Raw genomic sequence first — 23,620 nt, forward strand, 5'->3', positions numbered from 1 at the left:
ACTGTCAGGAGAAATGGAAATGTGAATAGGCAGTTAGCGCAGAGCACCCTTGTGGCCATTCCCCTCAAAAGTAAGTATAGAGTTGTGGGGGATGACCTCCCAGGAAAATGTCATGGAGATCAGGTTGCTGGCACTAACCATGGGTCCATGGTGCAGAAGGTGAAAAGGGAGAAGAGGGAAGTGGTAATGATATGGGACTCAAAAGTCAGAGGAACAGACAGGAGATTCTGTGGACATGAACAAGACACTTAGATGGTATGTTGCCTCCCAGGTTGCAAGGTTAGGGGCATCCCGGATTGCGTCCACAGCATTATAGAGAGGGAGGGAGAGCAGCCTGATGCCTTGGTACATATTGATACCAATGACATAGGAAGGAAAAAATAATGAGATCCTGAAGAGTAAATTTAGAGAGCTAGGCAGAAAGCTGAGAAGCAGGACCTCCAGCATATCTCTGCCTGTGCCACGAGCCAGTGAGGGTAGAAACAGGAGGATTTGGTAGATAAATGCATGGCTGAGAAGCGGGTGCAGGGGGCAGTGGTTCAGGTTCTTGGACCATTGAGATCTCTTCTGGGGGAGGTATGACCTGTACAAAAGGACGGGTTGCACCTGGACCCAAGGGGGGCCAATATTCTCATGGGCAGGTTTGTTAGAGCTGTTGGGGAGTATTTAAACTAATTTGGCAGTGGGGTGGGAACCAGAATGAAGGGACTCAGGATAGGACAGATGGTAAAAAAGCAAAGATAGTGTGCAGTCGGACTATCAGGAAGGGCAGGCAGATGATAGGACAAAATTTCAGCCAGCAGGGTGAGTATCTGTGTATTAGGGATGCAAAATCAAAAAGGGTAGCAAATACAGCACTCAGAAGTGTTATATCTCAATGCACAGAGTATAAGAAATAAGGTGGATGATCTCGTTGCACTATTACAGATTGACAGGTAATGTTGTGGTCATCACTAAATCATGGCTGAAGGATGGTTGTAATTGGGAGCTGAATGTCCAAGGTTACACATTATAACAGAGGGATAGGAAGGTAGGCAGAGGGGTTGACGTGGCTCTACTTGTAAAGAATGGCATCAAATCGGTAGAAAAAGATGACATAGGATTGGAAGATGTTGAACCCTTGTGGGTTGAGTTAAGAAAACTGCAAGGGTAAAACTACCCTGATGGCATTATATACAGGCTTCCCAACAGTGGCTGGGGTGTGGACCACAGATTACAACAGAAAATTGAAAAGGGAAATGTTATGATAGTAATGGGAGATTTTAACATGCAGGTTAATTGGGAAAATGAGGCTGGTAATGGATCTCAAGATAGTGAGTTTGTTGAATGCCCACGAGATGGCTCTTTAGAGCATTTTGTCGTTGAGCCTACTAGGGGATCACCTATACTGGATTGGCTGTTATTTAATGAACTAAAGGTGATTAGGAGGTAAAACAGCCAGTAATCACAGTATGATTGAGTTCAACTTGAAATTTGATAGGGAGAAAGTAAATTCCAATGTAGCAGTGTTTCCATAAGACCGTAAGGCTAAGGTGTTGAATTAGGCCACCTGGCCCATCGAGTGTGCTCTGCCATTCAATCATGGCAGATCCTGCTTTTTTTTTTATCTCCTTCTCAACCCCAGCTCATGGCCTTCTCCCCGTAACCTTTGACGCCATGTCCAATCAAGAACCTAGCAATCTCTACTTTAAATACGCACAATGACCTGGCCTCCACAGCTGCTTGTGGCAACAAATTTCACAGATTCACCACCCTTTGGCTAAAGAAATTTCTCTGCATCTCTGTTTTGAAAGGGTGCCTCTCTATCCTGAGGCTGTGCCCTCTTGTCCTAGACTCCCCCACTATGAGAATCATCCTTTCCACAACTACTCTGTCTAGGACTTTAAACATTCAAAAGGTTTCAGTGAGATCCCCCTCATCCTTCTGAATTCCGGTGAGTACAGACCCAGAGCCATCAAATGGTCCGCATATGTTAACCCTTTCATTCCTGGAATCACTATTGTGAACCACCTGTGGACCCTCTCCAATGCCAGCACATCTTTCTAAGATGAGGGGCCCAAAACTGTTCACAATACTCAATCTGAGGCCTCACCAGTGCCTTATAAAGCCTCAGCTTTATAAGGCATCTTGTATAAGGTATCCTTTCTCTTGTATTCTAGACCTCTTGAAATGAATGCTAACATGGCATTTGCCTTCCTCCCAAGATCCCGCGCATTTCAGATTTCTGGATTTTTGCACCATTTAGAAAATATTCCGCTCATTTATTTCTACTACCAAAGCGCATGACCATACATTTTCCAACATTGTATCTCATTTGTCACTATCTTGCCCATTCTCCTAATCTGTCTAAGTCCTGCTGCATCCTACAAGTTTCCTCAAAATCTTTGTATCATCTGCAAACTTGGCAACAAAGCCATCTATTCCATTATATTAATCATTTATACGCAGCATAAAAAGAAGTGGTTCCAACACCGATTCCTGCAGAACACCACAAGCCACTGGCAGCCAACCAGAAAAGGATCCTTTTATTCCCACTCGCTGCCTCCTACCAATCAGCCAATGCCCTAACCATGTTAGTAACCTTCCTGTAATACCATGGGCCCTTAACTTGGTAAGCAGCCTCATGTGTGGCACCTTGTCAAAGGCCTTCTGAAAGTCAAAATATACGACATCCACTGCATCCCCTTTATCTATCCTACTTGTAATCTCCTCAAGGAATTCCAGCAGGTTCGTCAGGCAGGATTTTCCCTGAAGGAAACCATGCTGACTTTGTACTATCTTGTCCTGTTTCACCAAGTACTCCATCACCTCATCCTTAACAATTGACTCTAACATCTTCCCAACCACTGAGGTCGGGCTAACTGGTCTATAATTTCCTTTCAGCTGCCTTCCTCCTTTCTTAAAGAGTGGAGTAACATTTGCAAGTTTCCAGTCCTATGGCACCATGCCAGAGTCCAATGGTTTTTGAAAGATCATTTCTAATGCCACCATAATCTCCAACACTACCTCTTTCAGAACCCTAGGGTGCCGTTCCTCTGGTCCGGGTGACTTATGTATCTTTAGACCTTTCAGCTTTTGAGCACGTTCACTCTTGTAACAGTAACTGCACCCACTTCTCTTCCTTCACACACTACAACATCTGGCATACTGTTCGTGTCTACCACAGTGAAGACTGACACAAAATACTCATTTAGTTCATCAGCCAGCTCCTTGTCCCCATTATTATTTCTCCTGCCTCATTTTCTAGTGGTTTTATATCCACTCTCATTTCTCTTTTATTTTTAATGTATTTGAAAAAAGCTTTTACTATCCACTTTGATATTATTTGCTAGCTTGCTTTCATATTTCTTCTTTTCCTTTCTAATGATTTTTACTTGCTCTCTGTAGGTTTTTAAAAACTTCCCAATCCTCTATCCTCCCACTATTTTTTGTTTTGTTGTATGCCCTTTCTTTTGCTTTTACAATAGCTTCGACTTCCCTTGTCAGCCACAGTTGTACTATTTTATCATTTGAGTATTTCTTCATTTTTGGAATACATGTCCTGCACCTTCCTCATTTTTCCCAGAAACTCATGCCATTGCTGCTCTGCTGACATCCCTGCCAGCAGCTCCTTCCAATTTACTTTGGCCAACTCCTCTCTCATACCACTGTAATTTCCCTTATTCCACAGAGGTACTGCTACAACCAAGCTTTACTTTCTCCCTATCAAATTTCAAGTTGAAACAATCATAATGTGATCACTGGTCCCCAAGGGTTCTTTTACCTTAAGTTCTTTACATAACGCCCTATCCAGTATAGTTGATCCACTAGTAAGCTCAACGACAAACTGCATTAAAAAGCCATCTCATGGGCATTCAACAAACTCATTCTCTTGAGATCCATTACCAGCCTCATTTTCCAAATTGACTTGCATGTTCAGCTCTCCCATGACTACCATAACATTTCCCTTTTGATTCAGATGCTGTAACCTTGGTCCACCTCCCAGCCTCTGTTGGGAGGCCGGTATATAACTGCCATCAACATCCTTTTACCCTTGTAGCTTCTTAACTCAACCCACAAGGATTCAACATCTTCTGATCCTATGTCACATCTTTCTACCGACTTGATGCAATTCTTTACCAGTAGAACCACAACACCTCCTCTACCTACCCCTCCAAAATAACATGTAAGCTTGGACATTCAGCTCCCAACTACAACCATCCTTCAGCCACGATTCAGTGATGGCCACAATATCATACCCGGCAATCTGTAATATTCAGTGGAGTAAAGGAAATTACAGTGGTATGAGAAAGGAGTTGGCCAAAGTAAATTGGAAGGAGATGCTGGCAGGGATGACAGCAGAGTAACAATGGCATGAGATTCTGGAAAAAAAATGAGGAAGGTGCAGGATACATGTACTCCAAAAACTAAGATATACTCAAAAGGCAAATAGTACAACCATGGCTGACAAGGGAAGTCAAAGCTAATGGAAAAACAAAAGAGAGTGCATACAACAAAGCAAAGATTAGTGGGAAGCTTTTAAAAACCTACAGAGAGCAACTAAAAGAATCATTACAAGGGAAAAGATAAAATATGAAAGCAAGCTAGCAAGTGGATAGTAAAAGCTTTCTCAAGTCTGGAAACAATAAAAGAGAGATGAGAGTGGATATAGGACCGCTAGAAAAAGAGGCAGGAGAAATAATGACAGGGGACAAGGAGATGTCTGATGAACTAAATGAGTATTTTGCATCAGTCTTCACTGTGGAAGACACTAGCAGTGTGCCAGATGTTGTAGTGTGTGAAGGAAGAGAAGTGAGTGCAGTTACTTCTGGGACTAACTCCAAAGAAGGTACTCAAAATGCTGGAAGACCTAAGGGTACACAGGTCATCCAGACCAGATGAACTGCACCCTAGCATTCTGAAAGAGGTAGCGGTGAAGATTGTGGAGACATTAGCAGTCATCTTCAAATATCATTGGATTCTGGCATGGTGCCAAAAGACTGGAAAATTGCAACTCTTTAAGAAGCAGTAAGGTAGTAGACAGGAAATTATAGACCAGTTAGCCTAACCTCAGTGGTTGGGAAGGTACTGGAATCAATTGTTAAGGATGAGGTTATGGAGTACTTGGTGACACAGGATAAGATAGGACAATGTCAGCATGGTTTTCTTAATCTTGCCTGACAAACCTGTTGAAATTCTTTGAGAAGATTACAAGTAGGATAGATAAAGGGATATTGTATATTTGGACTTACAGAAGGCCTTTGACAAGGTGCCACACATGAGGCTGCTTACCAAGTTAAGAGCCCATGGTATCACAGGAAAGTTGCTAACGTGGTTAGAGCATTGGCTGATTGGTAGGAGGGAATAAAAGGATCCTTTTCTGGTTTGCTGCCAGTGACCAGTAGTGTTCTACAGGGGTCGGTGTTGGAACCGCTTCTTTTTATGCTGTATATCAGTGATGTAGATGATGGAATAGATGGCCTTGTTGCCAAGTTTGCAGATGATACAAAAATTGGTGGAGGGGCAGGTAGGGTAAGCTGCTGAAGGACTTAGACAGGTTAGGAGAATGAGCAAGAAAGTGGCAAATGAAATACAATGCTGGAAAATGCATGGCCATGTGCTTTGATAGTAGAAATAAATGCGCAGACTATTTTCTAAGTGGGGAGAAAATCCAAAAATCTGAGATGCAAAGTGACTTGGGAGTCCTTGTGCAGACCACCCTAAGGTTAACTTGCAGGTTGAGTCAGTGGTGAGAAAAGCAAATGCAATGTTAGCATTCATTTCAAGAGATCTTGAATTCAAGAGCAAGGATGTGATGCTGAGGCTTTATAAGGCACTGGTGAGGCCTCGCCTTGAGTATTGTGAACAGTTTTGGACTCCTCATCTGAGAAAAGATATGCTGGCAATGGAGAAGGTCCAGAGGAGATTCACAAGGATGATTTTGGGAATGGAAGGGTTATCATACGTGGAACATTTGATGGCTCTGGGTCTGTACTCACTGGAATTTAGAAGGATGAGGGGGGAATCTCATTGAAACTTTTTGAATGTTGAAATGCCTAGACAGAATAGATGTGGAAAAGATGTTTTCCATGGTGGGGAGGGTCCAGGACAAGGTGGCACAGCTTCAGAATAGAGGGGCATCCATTTAAAACAGAGAAGCGGAGATATTTCATTAGCCAGAGGGTGATGAATTTGTGGCATTTGTTACCACAAACAGCTGTGGAGGCCAGGTCGTTGGTGTATTTAAGGCAGAGATTGATATGTCCTTGATTGGACACGGCATTAACGTTATGGGAGAAAGCCGGGGAATGAAGTTGAGGAGGGGAAAAAAGGATCAGCCATGATTGAATGGTGGAGCAGACTTGATTGGCCAAATGGCCTAATTCTGCTCCTGTGTCTTATAGTCTTATAGGAATTCAGAACAAAGGAGAATGGTGAAAAGATTGTAGTGTAAAAAAAATGCTAACGATACAACCAACACACACAAAATGCTGGTGGAACACAGCAGGCCAGGCTGCATCTATAGGGAGAAGCACTGTCGATGTTTCGGGCCGAGACCCTTCATCAGGACTGACAAAGGGTCTCCGCCCGAAATGTCAACAGCGCTTCTCCCTATAAATGCTGCCTGGCCTGCTGCATTCCACCAACATTTTGTGTGTGTTGCTTGAATTTCCAGCATCTGCAGATTTCCTCGTGTTTGCTAACGATGCAACAATGGACTAACTGAGAGAGGGAGAGCTAATCATCCGAAAATATGGCAACATCGACAGAAAGTGGGTGTGAAAAGTTGACGGGCTCAGAAGTCCAGTAGCAGTGGGGAAGAAACTTGTTGAGCGAGAATTCCAACAGGTTATGGTTCATTCTTTTTCTAGTTTTCTTGGGTCACACTTGCACCATGATCAACACTTTTTTGTTATGCGCATTAATCAAATTACCTTGAGCACTTAACAATTCACCTTGCAACAGACAATACCTTGCAGTAAAATACCACCATGTGGCTCAGCTGCACTATATGGGAGGAAAAGAATGGGAGATCAATGTTGACTAGAGATTCAATCACAAGGGGAAGAAATAAACATTTCTGCTTCTGTGAACCCAACTCCAGAATGGCATGTTGTCTCCCTGGTGCTGGGGTTGAGGTTATCATGGAAATCTGGAGGGGAGGATTATACCCAGTGGCTGTGGTCAGATCAGTACCCTGTGGTTACATAGGGTATGAAGTTCAGCAAGTGCAGATTTTGGAGGTACAGTAGTTAAAAAGCAGGAAATCAAACATAGTAATCTCAGGATCACTGCCAGTGCCATGCTTGTATGGGAGCAGACACAGAAGGACATATAAAGTGAATATGCATTTAGAGGAATGGTGCAGGAGAGAGAATTTCAATTCCTAAGGTACTGAGACCAGCTCTGGGAAGATGAGACCTGCACAAACTGTACAGGTTACATCATCTAGGCAGGACAAAGCCACATATCAACTTGGGTGTGTCTACTGGTGTTATAAAGATAGGTTTAAACTGGATTGGTGGTGTATTGGGTACCAGAGACTTATGGGAAGGTGAAATAATGATAGAGCTGAAAGCCAGAAAAATGGAAAACAAAAGAAGAGGGTAGGAGAAGGAAAGGCAAAAGATTCTTAATTTAATGATGCAATAATGTTACAAAAGTCCAAAATAAAACTTCCGATCCACCTCTGACAGATGGAAAAGTTCAGCAAGAACTTATGCATGAACTGGAAAACCTTTAGGTCTGTTTTCTCACTCCAGATTCTAACATATGGTTTTCAGAAAGGAATCTGTGGAAAGGAAAGAGTACAAGTCCAAATAAATTTAATACTAAAAACACACAAAATGCTGGAGGAATTCAGCAGCAGGTCTATAGAAAGGAATAAAGAATCAACGTTTTGGGCCGAGACCCTTCATCAGGACAGGAATAATAAAAATATGTTTTCCGGGCAATGAGACAAGAGCTAGTGAGGGTGTTAAAGAGACACCACAGTAATGAAGACGCAAACACTCTCCTTTTGTGCCCTAAGATCCTACAAGCAAGAAAAATCTTTTTTTATAATCAGAAATTGCTTTCTAATGAACACAAAATAAACCAATATAGAGTGAGAGGGTACCAGTTACCTCGGAGAGAGTTCCCTGGGGTGAGTACTTCATTGGTTCTCTCTTCAAAGCCTTTATGTTGGAATTGGAATTGGAATTGGCTTACTATTCCCCATGTACAGTGGAAGGCTTGTCCTGCACACTCTGAATACAGGTCTACCTCCTTTGAGTTAGTACAAGACAATAACAGAATGCAGAATAAACTCCAACATCTACAGAGAAAGTGCATTGCAGGTAGACAATAATGTGCGAGGTTATAATGAGGTAGATGTTGAGGTCAAGAATCCAGCTTGTTATTCTAGGGAACCATTCAACAATCTCATAACAGTGTGATAGAAGCTGTTCTTGAGCTTGGTAGCACGTGCTTTGGGGCTTTTGTATTGTCTGCCTGTTAGAGAAGAGAGAAAGTCTAGGGTTGGTGAGGACTTTGGTTACATTGGCTGCTTTACTGAGGCAGCGACAAGCACAGAAAGAGTCCATGGAGGGGAGGCTAGTTTCTGTGATGTGCTGAGCTGTGTCCACAACTCTCTGCAGTTTCTTGTGGTCGCATGTAGTCAAACCAAGCTGTGATGCTTCAGTAAAACTCACTTATTTTATTTATTTATTTAGATATAGCGCAGAATATGCCCCTCGAGCCCTTTCAGCTAGGCCACCCAGATTCCCCCAACAACCCAATTTAACCCTAACCTAATCACGGGACAATTCACAATAACTGTTAACCTACCAACCAGTACATCCTTGTACTGCGGGAGGAAACAGGAGCACCAGATAAAACCCATTCATTCCATGGGGAGGACGTAGAGACTCCTTACAGAGGAATCCAGGATTGAACTTTGAACTCCGACTCCGTGCGCTGTAATACTGTCTACTCACCGCTGTGTTACTGTGCAATATGATTGATGAGAGCCAACAAGGTCATGCCAAATTTCTTTATCATCCTAAGGTAGTTGAATGAATCATGAAAATAGTGATGTGTGAATAACCATATAACCATATAACAATCACAGCATGGAAACAGGCCATTCCGGCCCTCCTAGTCCGTGCCGAACTCTTAATCTCACCTAGTCCCACCTACCCGCACTCAGCCCATAACCCTCCACTCCTTTCCTGTCCATATACCTATCCAATTTTACCTTAAATGACACAACTGAACTGGCCTCTACTACTTCTACAGGAAGCTCATTCCACACAGCTATCACTCTCTGAGTAAAGAAATACCCCCTCGTGTTTTCCTTAAACTTTTGCCCCCTAACTCTCAAATCATGTCCTCTCATTTGATTCAATCCTAACCTCCAGTGTTGACTATGTGGAGTTTGCATAATGTATAATCTACCCATGTTGCAAATAATCTTTCAAAATGCAACTAGATTCCATAATAATAGTGTGGAGACTGAATCAACTTTATTCCCCACTTTCACAATGACATTGAGAACAACAGAGAGCCCACTGCGCAAATAAGCCCGACCATCTGCTTTAAACCCACAAGCTAAAGCTGCTCATCCCTCCCCTGCATCCTCCTTGCCACCCCACAATCTGCTATTCAAAACCACTTATTTTGCCCCGTTTTACTACCCCACAGTAATTATCCTCCACAACTCACAGACTGGATTTGAAGCACGAATCTCCAGCTCAAGGGAAATAGAGTTAAATGACTCCTTCATTGGAAACAGTGCAAAATGGGAAGGTGAGTGGAAAAGACAGCAGGCAAGAGGGGGAGAAGTCAGAGAATGGAAAGAGCATGCAAGTAGAGTGGATACAGGGAGGCAAGGAAGGGAGAAAGAGTAGAGAGAGATTCTGAGTGGAAAGGAATGGAGGAGAGAGAGAGACGCAGCTAGTAGAGTTACTGGCTCACAGCTTCAGCAACCCAGATTCAATCCTAACCTCCAGTGTTGACTATGTGGAGTTTGCATAATGTATAATCTACCCATGCTGCAAATAATCTTTCAAAATGCAACTTGGGGCAATGTTAAAACCCAAGTCATCCTTCCTTAACTCACAACTCCACCATCCATTCTGGCAGCATCTGTAAGTTTCTGTATTAAGTTCTGCACTGCAGAAACACGTTCACCGGAAAATCTACAGTGGTTGAAGTTGCACCCAAATGCAATTAGTGATGAGCAATAAATGATGGCCTTTCCTGAACCCCTAAGTTATTTTTTTTTTAAATTATGTGGATTATCTCTCAGTCACTTCAAGAACCACAGAGTTCCGCAGCTGTTCCACACAAGCAGATAAAGTACGCTGACAAATGCTCGCATCAGTAAATTATTTCTAGTTTTCGATTATGAAATTTAAAGAATTTGTGGTGCTGCTTACAATCTCAGGACGTGCCAAAAATGCCTAACAGTCAATGAGGTAACTCTCTAGTGCAGATTCCGGTGTAACGTTGCAAACACACACTTGCACACTGAAAGATTCCATAAACAGCAGGTAGCAAATAGCATTTGGTGGCTCTGGAGTTTAAAAGAATGAAGGGAATCTTATTGAAACCTATCAAATATTGAAATGCTTAACAGAGTGGATGTGGAGAGGATGTTTTTTATAGTAGGAGAGTCTAGGGCCAGAAGGCACAGACTTAGACTACAAAGACGTCCCTTTAGAACATAGATGAGGAGGAATTTCTTTAGCCAGAGAGTGGTGAACCTGTGGAATTCATTGTTACAGATGACTGTGGAGGCCAAGTTATTGGGTATACTTAAACCAGAGGTTGATAGACTCTTGATAGTAAGGGCATCAAAGATAACAGGGAAGACGCCAAAGAATGGGGTTGAGAGGGATAATAAATCAGCCATAAATGAATGATGGAGCAGATTCATTGGACTGAATGGCATAATTCTTCTCTTACGTCTTATGGTCTAAATAGTAACCAAAACATTGACTGTCCGTTTCCCTCTACAAACAGTACTTGACCCGTTAAGTTCCTCCAGCAGTTTCAAGCAAGCTGCTGAAGGAATTCAGTGAGTCAAGCAGTATATGTGGGAGGAAATGAACTGCCGCAGTTTCAAACTGAAATATCAACACCTCCTTTCCTTCCACAGCTGCCTGACTCACTGGGTTTGTCCAGAAGGTGGATGGTTGCTCCAGATTCCAGCAGCAGCTTGTTTTTTGCTCCACAAACAGCAAAACTGAAACAACAGTCAACATGTTTTGCTGCTATCTTTTACTGAACAGCGCACGAGGGAGGCTCCCCACAATCTCCATTTCCCTTCACCCTACTCAGACTGGTATGAGATGATCTTTCATATCTGTCTGAGACCTCACTATAGCTTCTCAGCTACACAACAGCTTCTCAACATCAGGCTCCCTCTGCATTGTACCCGATGAACCTGCCGAGATTCAAGTGGTCATGTTTGGGAATGGAAGTTGATCCCAGGTTCTTTCTGGCACAGAGGGGAGAAAGCTAGCTACTGGGACACAGACGACAAACTTAGCAAGTGGAAAGGGCAATTTAGTTTCCTAATGAGCCAGAGATTAACAAGACACACAGCTTCAGGATATAGAGCAAGAGGCAAATATGAAGAAGACATGCCAGTGACTCCACTTCATTAGGAGTTTGAGGAGATTTGGTATGTCAGCAAAGATTCTTACAAATTTCTATAGATGTATGGTGGAGAGTATTCTGACTGGTTGTAGTACAGCCTGGGTATTGAGGCTGCAGAGAGTTGAACACTTAGCCAGTTGTCACCAGCCAGCGCTCCACATCACTGAAGATATTCTCAGGAAGATGGTATCTATCATTAAGGACTCTCACCATTTGACACATCAATACTACAATCCAAGAGAAGGTACAGGAGCCTGAAGGCACACGCTCAAAGATTCATGAACAGTTTTGTCCCCTCCAACATCAGATTTCTGAACAGTCAATGAACCCGGGAACACTAACTTGTTTTTCCTTTTTTTATGTATGTCCTTGCACAATTCTGCTGCTATGAATGACAACTTTCTAATCAACTAAGACACTGAATAACTGATTGTGAAGTAGTAGGCTGATTCCAGCCCTTTGGATGAACGTAGGGTATTCATACCTCTAATGCCGTGCAGTCATCTGCATTTCAATGCTTAGACCATAAGACACAGGAGCAGAATTAGGCCATTCAGCCCATCGAGTCTGCTCCCCATTCCATGATGACTGATCCGGGCTCCCACTCAACCCCATACACCTGCCTTCTTACCATATCCTTTGATGCCCTGACTGATTAGGAAATGATTAACTTCTGCCTTAAATATACGCACGGACCTTACCTCCACCATAGTCTGTGGTAGAGCATTCCACAGATTAATTGGCTAAAAAAATTCCTCCTTATCTCTGTTCTGAAGGGTTGCCTTTCAATTTGGAGGCTGTGCCCTCTAGTTCTGGACAGCCTCCCCATAGGAAGCATCCCCTTGACATCCACGCTATACAGTCCTTTCAACATTCGGAAGGTTTCAATGAGATCCCCCCGCATTCTTTGAAATTCCAGTGAGTACAAGCCCAAAGCTGCCAACTATCCTCATATGTTAACCTCTTCATACCTGAAATCATCCTCGTGAAACTCCTCTGGACTCTCTCCAATGACAACTCATCCTTTCAGAGATATGGGACCTAAAACTGTTGACGATACTCCAAGTGTAGCCTGACTAAAGTCTTATAAAGGCTCAGCATTTTCTCCTTGCTTTTATATTCTATTCCCCTTGAAATAAAAGCCAACATTGTATTTGCCTTCTTTACCACAGACTCAACCTGTAAATTAACCTTCTGGGAGTCTTGCACGAGGACTCCTAAGTCCCTCTGCACCTCTGATGGTTGAATTCTCTTCCCATTTAGATAAATAGTCTGCACTATTGTTCCTTTTACCAAGATGCATTACTATACATTTCCCAACTCTGTATTCATCTGCCACTCTTTTTGCCCATTCTTCCAATTTGTCTAAGCCCTGCTGCAATTACATTGCTTCCTCAGCACTACCTACCCCTTCACCTACCTTCATATCATCCGCAAACTTGCCACAAAGCCATCAATTCCATTATCTAAATCATTGACAAACAATGTGTAAAACAGTGGTCCCAATACTGACCCCTGAGGAACACCACTAGTCACTGGCACCCAACCAGAAAAGGCCCCTTTTATTCCCACTCACTGCTTCCTGCCTGTTAGCCATTCCTCTATCCATGCCAATATCTTTCTGTAATGCCATAGGATTTTATCTTGTTAAGCAGCCTCATGTGCGGCAACTTATTAAAAAAAACTTATGAACATCCAGGTATGAAATCCTCTGCCTCTCCTGTGTCCACTCTATTTGTTATTTCTTCGAAGAACTCTAACAGGTTTGTCAGAGAAGATTTCCCTTTCAGAAACCATGCTGAATTTGACTTATTTTATCATTAGTCTCCACGTACCCCAAAACTTTATTCTTAATAATAGCCTCCAACACTTTCCCAACTACTGAGGTTAGGCTAAATGGCCCATCATTTCCTTTCTTTCGCTTTCCTCTCTTCTTAAAGAGTGGAGTGCCATTTGCAATCTTTCAGTCCTCCAAGATCATGCCAGAATCAAGTAATTCTTGAAAGATCATGACCAATGCATCTGTTATCTCTTCAGCAACATCTCTCAGGACTCTGGGATGTAGTCCATCTGGCCCAGGTGACTTATCCACCTTAAGACCTTTGAATTTCCCTTGCACTTTTTCCTTTGTAATAGCATTGGCACTCATGGACCTCTGGCTCACTACTAGTGTCTTCCACAGTGAAAACAGATGCAAAGAACCCATTAAGTTTATCTTCCATTTCTTTACTCCCATTACTACCTCACCAGCAGCGTTTTCCAGCGGTCCAATATTAACTCTCACCTCCCTTTTACTCTTCATACAGTATAACAGAAGAAAAATCTTTTGGTATCCAGCTTTATATTATTGGCTAGTCTGTCCTCATAATTCATCTTGTCCCTTCTTGATGCGTTTTTTAGTTGCCTTTTGTTGGATTTTAAAAGCTTCCCAATCCTCCAACTTCCCACTCACTTTTGCTACCTTATATACCCTTTCCTTGGTTTTTATGCAGTTCTTAACTTACTTTAAACACAGAGTAGACCGCAGATGTTGTGGTCAAATCAACACGTAAAAACAAGCTGGATGAACTCAGCAGGTCAGGCAGCATCCGTTGAAATGAGCAGTCAATATTTCGGGCCAAGTCCCTTCGTCCTGACGAAGGGTCTCGGCCCGAAACGTTGACTGCTCATCTTAACTTCCTTTGTCAGCCACAGTTGCCTACCCCTGCCATAGAACCATAGAACATTACAGAACAGAAACAGGCCTTTTGGCCCTTCTTGGCTGTGCCAACCCATTTTTCTGCCTAGTGCCACTGACCTGCACCTGGACCATATCCATCCATACACTTCTCATCCATGTATCTGTCCAAGTTATTCTTAAATGTTAAAAGTGAGCCCTGCCATTTGAGAACTTCTTCTGTGGGATATATCTATCCTGTGCCTCGTGAACTATTCCCAGAAACTTCAGCCACCTCTGCACAGCCGTCATCCCTGCCAGTATCTTCCTCCAATCCACCTGGGCAAGCTCCTCTCTCAATCCTCTGTAATTGCCTTCAATCCATTGCGATACCTATGACTTAGATAGATAGATAGATACTTTATTCATCCCCATGGGGAAATTCAACTTATGCTTCTCCCTCTTAAATTGCAGTATGAATTCAATGATCACTGTCTCCCAAGGGTTCCTTTACATTAAGCTCCCTAATAAGATCTGGGTTACTACACAACACCCAATCTAAGATGGCCTTTCCCCGAGCAGGCTCAAGCACAAGCTGCTCTAAGAAACCATCTCGTAGGCATTCAACAAATTCCCTTTCTTGCAATCCGACACCAACCTGATTTTCCCAGTCTCCTTACATATTGAAGTTCAACGCTTCGCTCGTCCCTTCTCGGCCAAACCTTAGAAGCATTAGATTAAGTTTGATTTGAGTACAGGAGCATTATACAGACAGGCATGATGCTCACATCATGCATTTCCCTGGCTGTGCCCATCACCATTATCACAAAAGCAACAGCCCGCAGACAGAAGGAATCTGAATTAAGAACAGAAACTACTGCAAGTACTCAGCAAGTCAGGAAGCATTTGCGGAATCAAAAAAAGAAACATTTCAAATGAACGACCTCTCCTGAAATTCGTCACCACCATTCTTTTCCAGTAAAGATGAAGGGTCTCGGTCCGAAATGTCGACTGTTTATTCTCTTCCGTAGATGCTGTCTGGGTTGCTGAGCTTCTCCCGCTTTTTTGTCTGTTGCTCAAAGTTTCGATCTCTTGTGTTTACCGTTTTCCATTCTTTCCCACTACCTTTACTAATATTTCCCTTCTAATGCTCTGTCAGTTCCACATCTCAGTCCTCTCTGCTTACGGTGGCTTCTCCTGAAACCCCTCGGTGTGTTGGGTGATTGCCTCACCATTAAAGGAGAGCTTTCTCCCCTTTATTACATTTTTTTTATTTGTGCGGCCCTTTGTTGGTGTGGAAGCGAACCTGTCCCAGATCATCACCCGACCGAACTCCTTCTGCAGCCTGTTCCGCAGTCTGCGGGAACCGCTGGGGTGACCAGAGTAAAAGGAGAAGCTGAGAAAAGGTACTTCAGAAAATTGTAAATCACGATTTCCCTCTGAAATCACCTTCACACACGTCTCCCGTCTTCGCTGCTGTTCCTTCAATGCCTGAATACTTCCACGTCTTAATTTCATCTCTGGTTATAGCCGTTAGCGTTTCCTCAATAACATCCAGCGTATACCGACTTTATTCCGTTAAGTGCAATGAACGTTTCTGCGAGTGGAAGGCATGGAACAGTTTTCACGTACTGAATCCCTGCATGTACTTACCAGGAAAAAGTTATCCAGCTCCTCTCGCTCGAAAGAGATTCCGATCTCCCGTTAACTTAGGGAGCTGGAACCCGAGTGCGGCCGCCTCCAGCGCAAAAAGTCAACACAGTTTGCCCTGTCCGGATCCCACAACTCTATTGTTGCATCTTGCCGTGCCTTGTCATTCACAGCCGCCCGCCTGCCACATCTCACTGGTGCTCAGGACGATGATGTAATAGATTGAGCGGCGGCAGCCACTGAGCGAAGGGATTCCCTCAAACTGCACTCCGCCCCCCCCAAAAATTCCAGATGTTAAACTTTCTGGGGCGGAGCATGGATCTGGGAGGCCCGGCCCCCTGCTGAAATCACAGACTAGAGGCACACACACATACACGAAGCCCCTGACATATCCATACACACACGAATACACCACTCAAATAAATTCTCATATAAAAGCGCGCGCGCACACACACACGGCAAACTTTCAAGACCACTTTCCCCACACATACACCACACTTCCACAAATATATGAACATATACAAACCCTCATATACACAAACCCTACCTACTTACATGTATACAGTACACCGCATTAAGAAATTCATAGCTTATTCTTATGTGTAGATGAGATTATCATCTGGACAGAAGGGAAAAAAACAAAATGTTTTCTATGACTCCTTGAGAAAGTGCAATGAACCTGTTGTTTCCTGGGAATCTTTGGTCTGTTATCATTCAGATTACTTGGATTGACAGTGAGTGGGAGCAGAGAGAGGTTCAGCACAAAGGGAACTCTGCAGAAAAGCAATTACTTGTACACTCTATGCCAGTACATCCTGCTACACAACTGCAAAGCCTATGAATCCTACATTGGTCCCAAACCTGCAGAAATGGGGTGGGTGTATGTTCTCCTCAATCCCAAGGGATCACCTACCGAGATGAGTAAAACAGACAGGTATATTTTGGACTTTTTAAAAACTGGGCAACAAGTTTGCATTTGGCTCAACTAACATTTCTCTGGCTACCACTCCAAATTGCTCAATTCGAGCCCATAACCATGCCTACCCATATGTCTATATCACTCCGTGAAGACCTCCTCCCTTTCAGTATGGTTCCCTTAATAGTTACTCCTTTAATGTGAGAACTCTCTTTCCTTTTAGCACCAATTCCAAGCTGCTAGCTTCCGCCAGTGTGGTCACCTCTTCCCTTTCCTTCCCAACTGCCCAATGGCAAGCAAGCAACAATTCTCCACTGTGTAAGAACTATGCAATGAAATGGGCATCCATGGTATCTTTCCATTGTTGTGGTATGTCATTTTGCACCAATAATAGACAGTGATGGAATTCAATCAATGTACATTGTACGGTGATGGAGATCAATTGGTTTAAATAGTGCACTACTGCTGAGTGTGGTCATGTGTGCGGGAGGCGGCACACTTCCATGTCTCTAATGTGACAAAAGCTTGCAGGAGTATGATCAAACAAAAACTGATACTGCGCAATAACAAAGTAATGTTATTGTTCAAATAAGAAGGTGTGAGGTGCATATTGAATGAGGAGAGAGATGGCGAGGTAGTGAAGTTCAGGAAAACAATTCCAATGATCAGAGAAGTAGAAAGTACAGTCCACAATAGTGCTGTAATAGATATCCAATTGCAGCGACCTTAGAGAATTTAACTACTTGGGAAGATTACAGACATAGGGAGGGCTGAGACCATGGAGAATATTTAATTGTGGCATTGCCAGATCAGGGGAGAACGACATGGCTGATTGGTGAAAATAACTGGATGTGATACAGGACGTGTGTGGCTGTATTTATTAGGAACTCAAATCCACCGAGGACAAAGACGGAAGAATAAAGGCTAAGACATATTTCACTCTCAAGGCTCAGTCACAGGGCTTTCCAAATTGGCTGCATGTATGTTTAGTACAGATGATATGCTTCATAATTTCCACGGAACCACTGGCAAAACCACGGACACTCATGGTGAAAAGGAGAGGACACCTTTTTGCTGCTCAGCTGACTTTAATCCCAAACTGAGTTCTTGGCTAGGAGGCAAAGGTTCAAGCCCGCTCCAGAAAATTTTTACTAATTATCAAGTTGTAATCATTGATGTGCTGCCCTTTGGGAAGGGCTGTAAACCTCTCAGAAAGGATACCTGTCTGCCCTAAACCATCGCCCAACCATAGAGCATAAAAACAAAGAATATAGAAAGTTCATTTATCCAACTGAATCCATGCCAACTATTAAGCACCAACTTACACCAATCCTACACAAATTCTATTTTTATTCTCCTCATGTCATCAACTCCAATGGGTTGTGGATCTGTGAAGATGGCGCTGATGTGGTGATGCTTTGCAGGCAGCAAACAAAACTACTTTCTATTTTCTCTGGGTTACGATCACGCCAATCCACAGCCTGTAATTTTCCTTTGGGATTTGTGCTTTCGAACCTTCTGAGTGACCTGCCGTGTCTGCGGTATACTGAAAGATTCAGCAAACTGGTCTCCTGGGAACGCAGGTACGTCTGCAGCAGCCTTTGCTGGAGCAGACGTCAGGCCGGATTGAAGCAATGGGGCCCATGCCTGAGAGCGATAAACAAACTGATGTTTAGCCAATTGAAGCGCCAAGACAGATACAGAAGATCAAGATCGAGGGCGAAGGACTAAGCCAATCTTCAGCTCAATACCGCATGAGGCTTTACTCGCCACAGTGCTGAACTGACTCTGCAGCTGTGGCCTGCGAACATCAGCACTTGCTTCAGTGCTGAACTAGCTCCGTGGCTGTGGCCTGCATCCTTCAGGCTGCAGTGCTGAACGGTCTGTGGACTCACTTTTGAGGACACTGGGGTTCAAGTTCTCCGTGTTACTTGCTTTACTTTTTTAATTGTTTGCACTGTTTGTTCTTTTGATTTGCATACTGGATGTTTAACAGTCTTTGCTGTGTGCAGTTATTTAACGGGTTGTTTTGTGGGTGCCTGCAAAGAGACGAATCTCAGGGCTGTATATGGTATACACACTTTGATTACACATGTACATTAAACTTTAAAATGTTGAACTTTTTTGGCAACAGTTAGAGAGCACCATCAAAAAAGAGTTTAAAATAACTCAAAAAAAGTAGGACATAGTCAATTTGTTAGGCTACACCTATGGAAAGAGACAAACAACTGGGCCAATTTCACAGATGGATCACTTACAGTGGAAATGGCCAGAAATGACACAAAGAGAAAAAGTGAGAAACCTGTGGTACAGTTCAATATTTAGTTCAGAAGACTGCAACACAGACCAAAGGAGCTTAAGGTGCGTGTACGAGAGATAAGAAAAGCATACAGTAACTTCATCAGGATGCTGGCTGGATTAGACTTTTTGAATAATAAGTTGATAGACTTGAATTGTTTTCTGTGGAGAACTGGAGGCTGAGGGGAGAGCTGATAAAAAGTTTATGAATTATGAAAGGAATTTCTTCCTCAGGATAGCAAATGTCAAATACTAGCGGTTGTAGCTCTGAAGCGTGAGGGGGAGGTTTAAGGGAGATAGGAAGGGTTAGCTTTTTATATGGAGAGTGGTAGGAAACTGGTATGACAGTGTTGTTTAAGAGGTGTTTAGACAACATGTGAAGATGAAGGTACTGGAAGGAGAGGGATCATGTGCAGGCATATAGGATTAGTTTCATTTGCTGTGGCTAGCACAGATACTGTGGGCTGAATAGCCTTTCCTATGCTGCATTAATGTTATATAATCTGTATTAATGTTGACAGGATAAAATGGAATGTGAAGCAGAGTCAACAGTCAGAGCCACATGGGCTGAAAAGTTACTTCTCTGCTCCAAGTATTATGTACAGTATTTATATAATTTGGACCCAGTTCTGAACATAAATTCCTTTGAAGGCATCAGTCAGGTCTTGCTGCTGTTTTATTATTAAGAGCCAGTCATGATGATGATGAAAGCGCCCCAGTGAGGCTCTTTTTCAGCTCTGATAACTGTGGGTAAAGCTGTTTGGTTTCTGAGCTCAGTGCCAACAATGGGAAACATGCAAACTGACACAACTGTAGAATTAATGTGTCATACAGGACAGGAAAAGGCCTTTCATCCACTGACCCATCTCGATGTTGCTGGAGCAATGAGACCAGAAATTTTATTTATGTTTTCATTCTTGGGATCTGGGCTTTATCATGGGAGCACAGCCTCCTGGAAGTCTGCTCTGAGTTATTCTGCACCCTGTCCACATAAATACATCAAGAGTCTCTGTCCTCAAACTTCCACTCAAAGCTATGACCTTCTCACATATACTCAGTGGCCACTTTATTAGGTATCTTCTGTACCGAATTAAGTGACCACTGATGTACGCTCATGGTCTTCTGTTGCTGTATCTATCCATTTCAGGGTTTGTTATGTTGTGGTTCAGAGATGCTCTTCAAGTCAAGTCAAGTCACTTTCATTGTCATTTCGACCATAACTGCTGGTACAGTACATAGTAAAAACGAGACAACGTTTTTCAGGACCATGGTGTTACATGACACAGTACAAAAACTAGACTGAACTACATAAAAAACAACACAGCAAAAAACTACACTAGACTAGAAACCTACCCAGGACTGCATAAAGTGCACAAAACAGTGCAGGCATTACAATAAATAATAAACAAGACAATAGGGCAGTAAGGTGTCAGTCCAGACTCTGGGTATTGAGGAGTCTGATAGCTTGGGGGAAGAAACTGTTACATAGTCTGGTTGTGAGAGCCTGAATGCTTTGGTGCCTTTTCCCTGATGGCAGGAGGGAGAAGAGTTTGTATGAGGGGTGCGTGGGGTCCTTCATAATGCTGTTTGCTTTGTGAATGCAGCATGTAGTGTAAATGTCCGTGATGGCAGGAAGAGAGACCCCAATGATCTTCTCAGCTGACCTCACCATCCGCTGCAGGGTCTTGCGATCCGAGATGGTGCAATTTCCGAATCAGGCAGTGATGCAGCTGCTCAGGATGCTCTCAATACTACCTCTGTAGAATGTGATGAGGATGGGGGGTGGGAGATGGACATTCCTCAGCCTTCACAGAAAGTAGAGACGCAGCTGGGCTTTCTTTGCTATGGAGCTGGTGTTGAGGGACCAGGTGAGATTCTCCACCAGGTGAACACCAAGAAATTTGGTGCTTTTAACGATCTCTACCAAGGAGCCGTCGATGTTCAGCAGAGTGGTCGCTCCGTGCCCTCCTGAAGTCAACAACCATCTCTTTTGTTTTGTTCACATTCAGAGACAGGTTGTTGGCTCTGCACCAGTCCGTTATCCGCTGCACCTCCTCTCTGTATGCTGACTCGTTCTTGCTGCTGAGACCCACCACGGTCGTGTCATCGGCGAACTTGATGATGTGGTTCGAGCTGTGTGTTGCAGCACATTTGTGGGTCAGCAGAGTGAACAGCAGTGGACTGAGCACACAGCCCTGGGCTTCTGCACACCACTGTTGCAACATGTGGTTATTTGAGTTACTGTTGCCTTCCTGTCAGCTTGAGCAAGTCTGACCATTCTCCTCTGGCCTCTCCCTAATTAACGAGGCATTTTCACCCACAGAACTGCTGCTCACTGGACGTTTCTTGTTTTTTTGCACCATTCTCTGTAAACTCTGGAGACTGCTGTGTGCGAAAATCTCAGGAGATCAACAGTTTCTGAGACACTCAAACCATCCGCCTGGCACCAACACACATTCCCTATTCTGACGTTTGGTTGGAATAACAACTGAACCTCTTGACCATGTCTGCATATGTTTATGCATTGAGTTGCTGCCACATGATTATCTGATAAGATATTTGCATGAACGAAGTATACACGCGTACCTGATAAAGTGGCCACTGAAGGACACGGATTGCAGAGGCTCAGCAATACACCAGTTTTGTGACAGGCTGCTGAGGGGATGGTATTAAATGGCAGCCTTACCACCGCATTCTGTGAATGAATTCAAACTTGCAGACTGCACAATAATTAGCTCAAAAGCCAAGACAATTCAAATGCCTTCCTGGCCCTTAACTTATGGAGAGGCTGCAAAACTTGCAGCCTTTGTATTGGAACTAGCAAGAATATGAAATAACCAGATGTAGGCTGAAGCATGAACATTGTCACGTCTCAGTTGTGCAGACCATTCGGGAGCTACAATGCCAGCACAAACACCAAACTGGAGCAATAAAACCAGAACATCAAATGCTCAATAAATATGTAGAATATTTTTTAAAAATGACAGCTTGGAGTGATTTCACAGCAGTTTATCTAACCTCTAAGACTGTTAAATTGGTTCACATCCAGTTTTCCACTCTTCTAAGAAGCAAGGTTTAGATTCTTTCTCTTATGCTAAACAAGTTACATCTCCAAAAACCGACCTTTGCATAGACGCCCAACTGCCTGTGTCCTTGTTTAAAAGGCTATACTGCTTCACCATCTTAATAGTCGTGCTTTTAACACCCTGGAAAGTGCCTTGTGCTGCAGGACTACTGCCAGATACAGAAACGAACATTGCAGGAGTTACCAAATAAAGTGGCTACTGAATGTAAATTACCACTAGTATGCAGATTGGAAGTAGAATCTGTAGGGAATTCATGAAAATGTGGCAAGAATTAAATGGGATTAGTGTGAGATTGGTGTAAATGATTGAGTAGTTGTCAGTAGTAATTCCTCCCTGGGTTTGGATTGCAACAGGGGGCAAAGATGCGACATGGTTTCTGTTTCAGGGGAGCTCTGAGTCTGAGTCCTTCATCTTAAGTGGGTTAGTTCTCATTAAATTACTCTGCCTCCCGTTGTTTCCCCTGTTGAACTCTGAGGGCAACACTCTCCGCCATGAGGAGGTACCTGGCGTTCCCTATCTCAGTCCCTTCCACAACTCCGGGACACTTTCTTTGCCATTTGTAATGGACCTGCCCGTTATTTCATCCTCCGTCGGATCCATGCATGCAATCACCGTTTCTTTGACTTTCTCACATCCTGCAAGGATCGCAAGATCTTCCATCTGCAGACCCCAGAGCCTGCCACCTCCGACGCTAGCAGGCATGGACAAGTGTTACACCTGCCCTTACACTTCCTCCCTCACCACCATTCAGGGTCCCAGACAGTCCTTCCAGGTGAGGCAACACTTCATCTGTGCATCAGCTGGTGTGATATACTGCGTCCAGTGCTCCCAGTGCAGCCTTCTATATATTGGTGAGACCCGACACAGACTGGGAGACCATTTCGCTGGAAACCTATGCTCTGTCCACCAGAGAAAACAGGATCTCTCAGTGGCCACACATTGTAATTCCACATCCCATTCCCATTCTGATATGTCTATCCATGGCCTCCTCTACTGTCAAGATGAAGCCACACTCAGGTTGGAGCTATTTATAACTATTTATATTCCGTCTGGGTAGCCTCCAACCTGATGGCATGAACATTGATTTCTCTAACTTCTTACCCCATCCCTTATTTTATTTATTATTCCCCCCCCCCCCTTTTCTCCCCTCTCTTTTTTTTCTCTCTGTCCCTCTCACAATCACTCCTTGCCTGCTCTCCACCTCCCTCTGGTACTCCCCTCCCCCTTTCTTTCTCCCTAGGCCTCCCGTCCCATGATCCTCTCCCTTCTCCAGCTCTGTATCCCTTTTGCCAATCAACTTTCCAGCTTTTAGCTTCACCCCTCCCCCTCCTGTCTTCTTCTATCATTTCGGATCTCCCCCTCCCCCTCTCAAATCTCTTAATATCTTTC

The 23,620-nt window shown here is 43.5% G+C and overlaps 1 protein-coding gene across 1 annotated transcript in view; it reads right to left on the reverse strand.

Annotated features, from left to right (window-relative positions):
* LOC140734590 (lysyl oxidase homolog 2-like) overlaps positions 1-16,107 on the reverse strand; it is a 153,681-nt gene extending 137,574 nt beyond the window's left edge. Inside the window, exon 1 of the mRNA XM_073058766.1 lies at positions 15,935-16,107. The gene's annotated coding sequence lies outside the window, so the exon portion shown is untranslated. The remainder of the gene's footprint in view (positions 1-15,934) is intronic.
* Positions 16,108-23,620: the final 7,513 nt, after the last annotated feature.

The sequence above is a fragment of the Hemitrygon akajei genome, chromosome 1 (assembly GCF_048418815.1).
Source record: "Hemitrygon akajei chromosome 1, sHemAka1.3, whole genome shotgun sequence".
Classification (NCBI taxonomy): Eukaryota; Metazoa; Chordata; class Chondrichthyes; order Myliobatiformes; family Dasyatidae; genus Hemitrygon; species Hemitrygon akajei.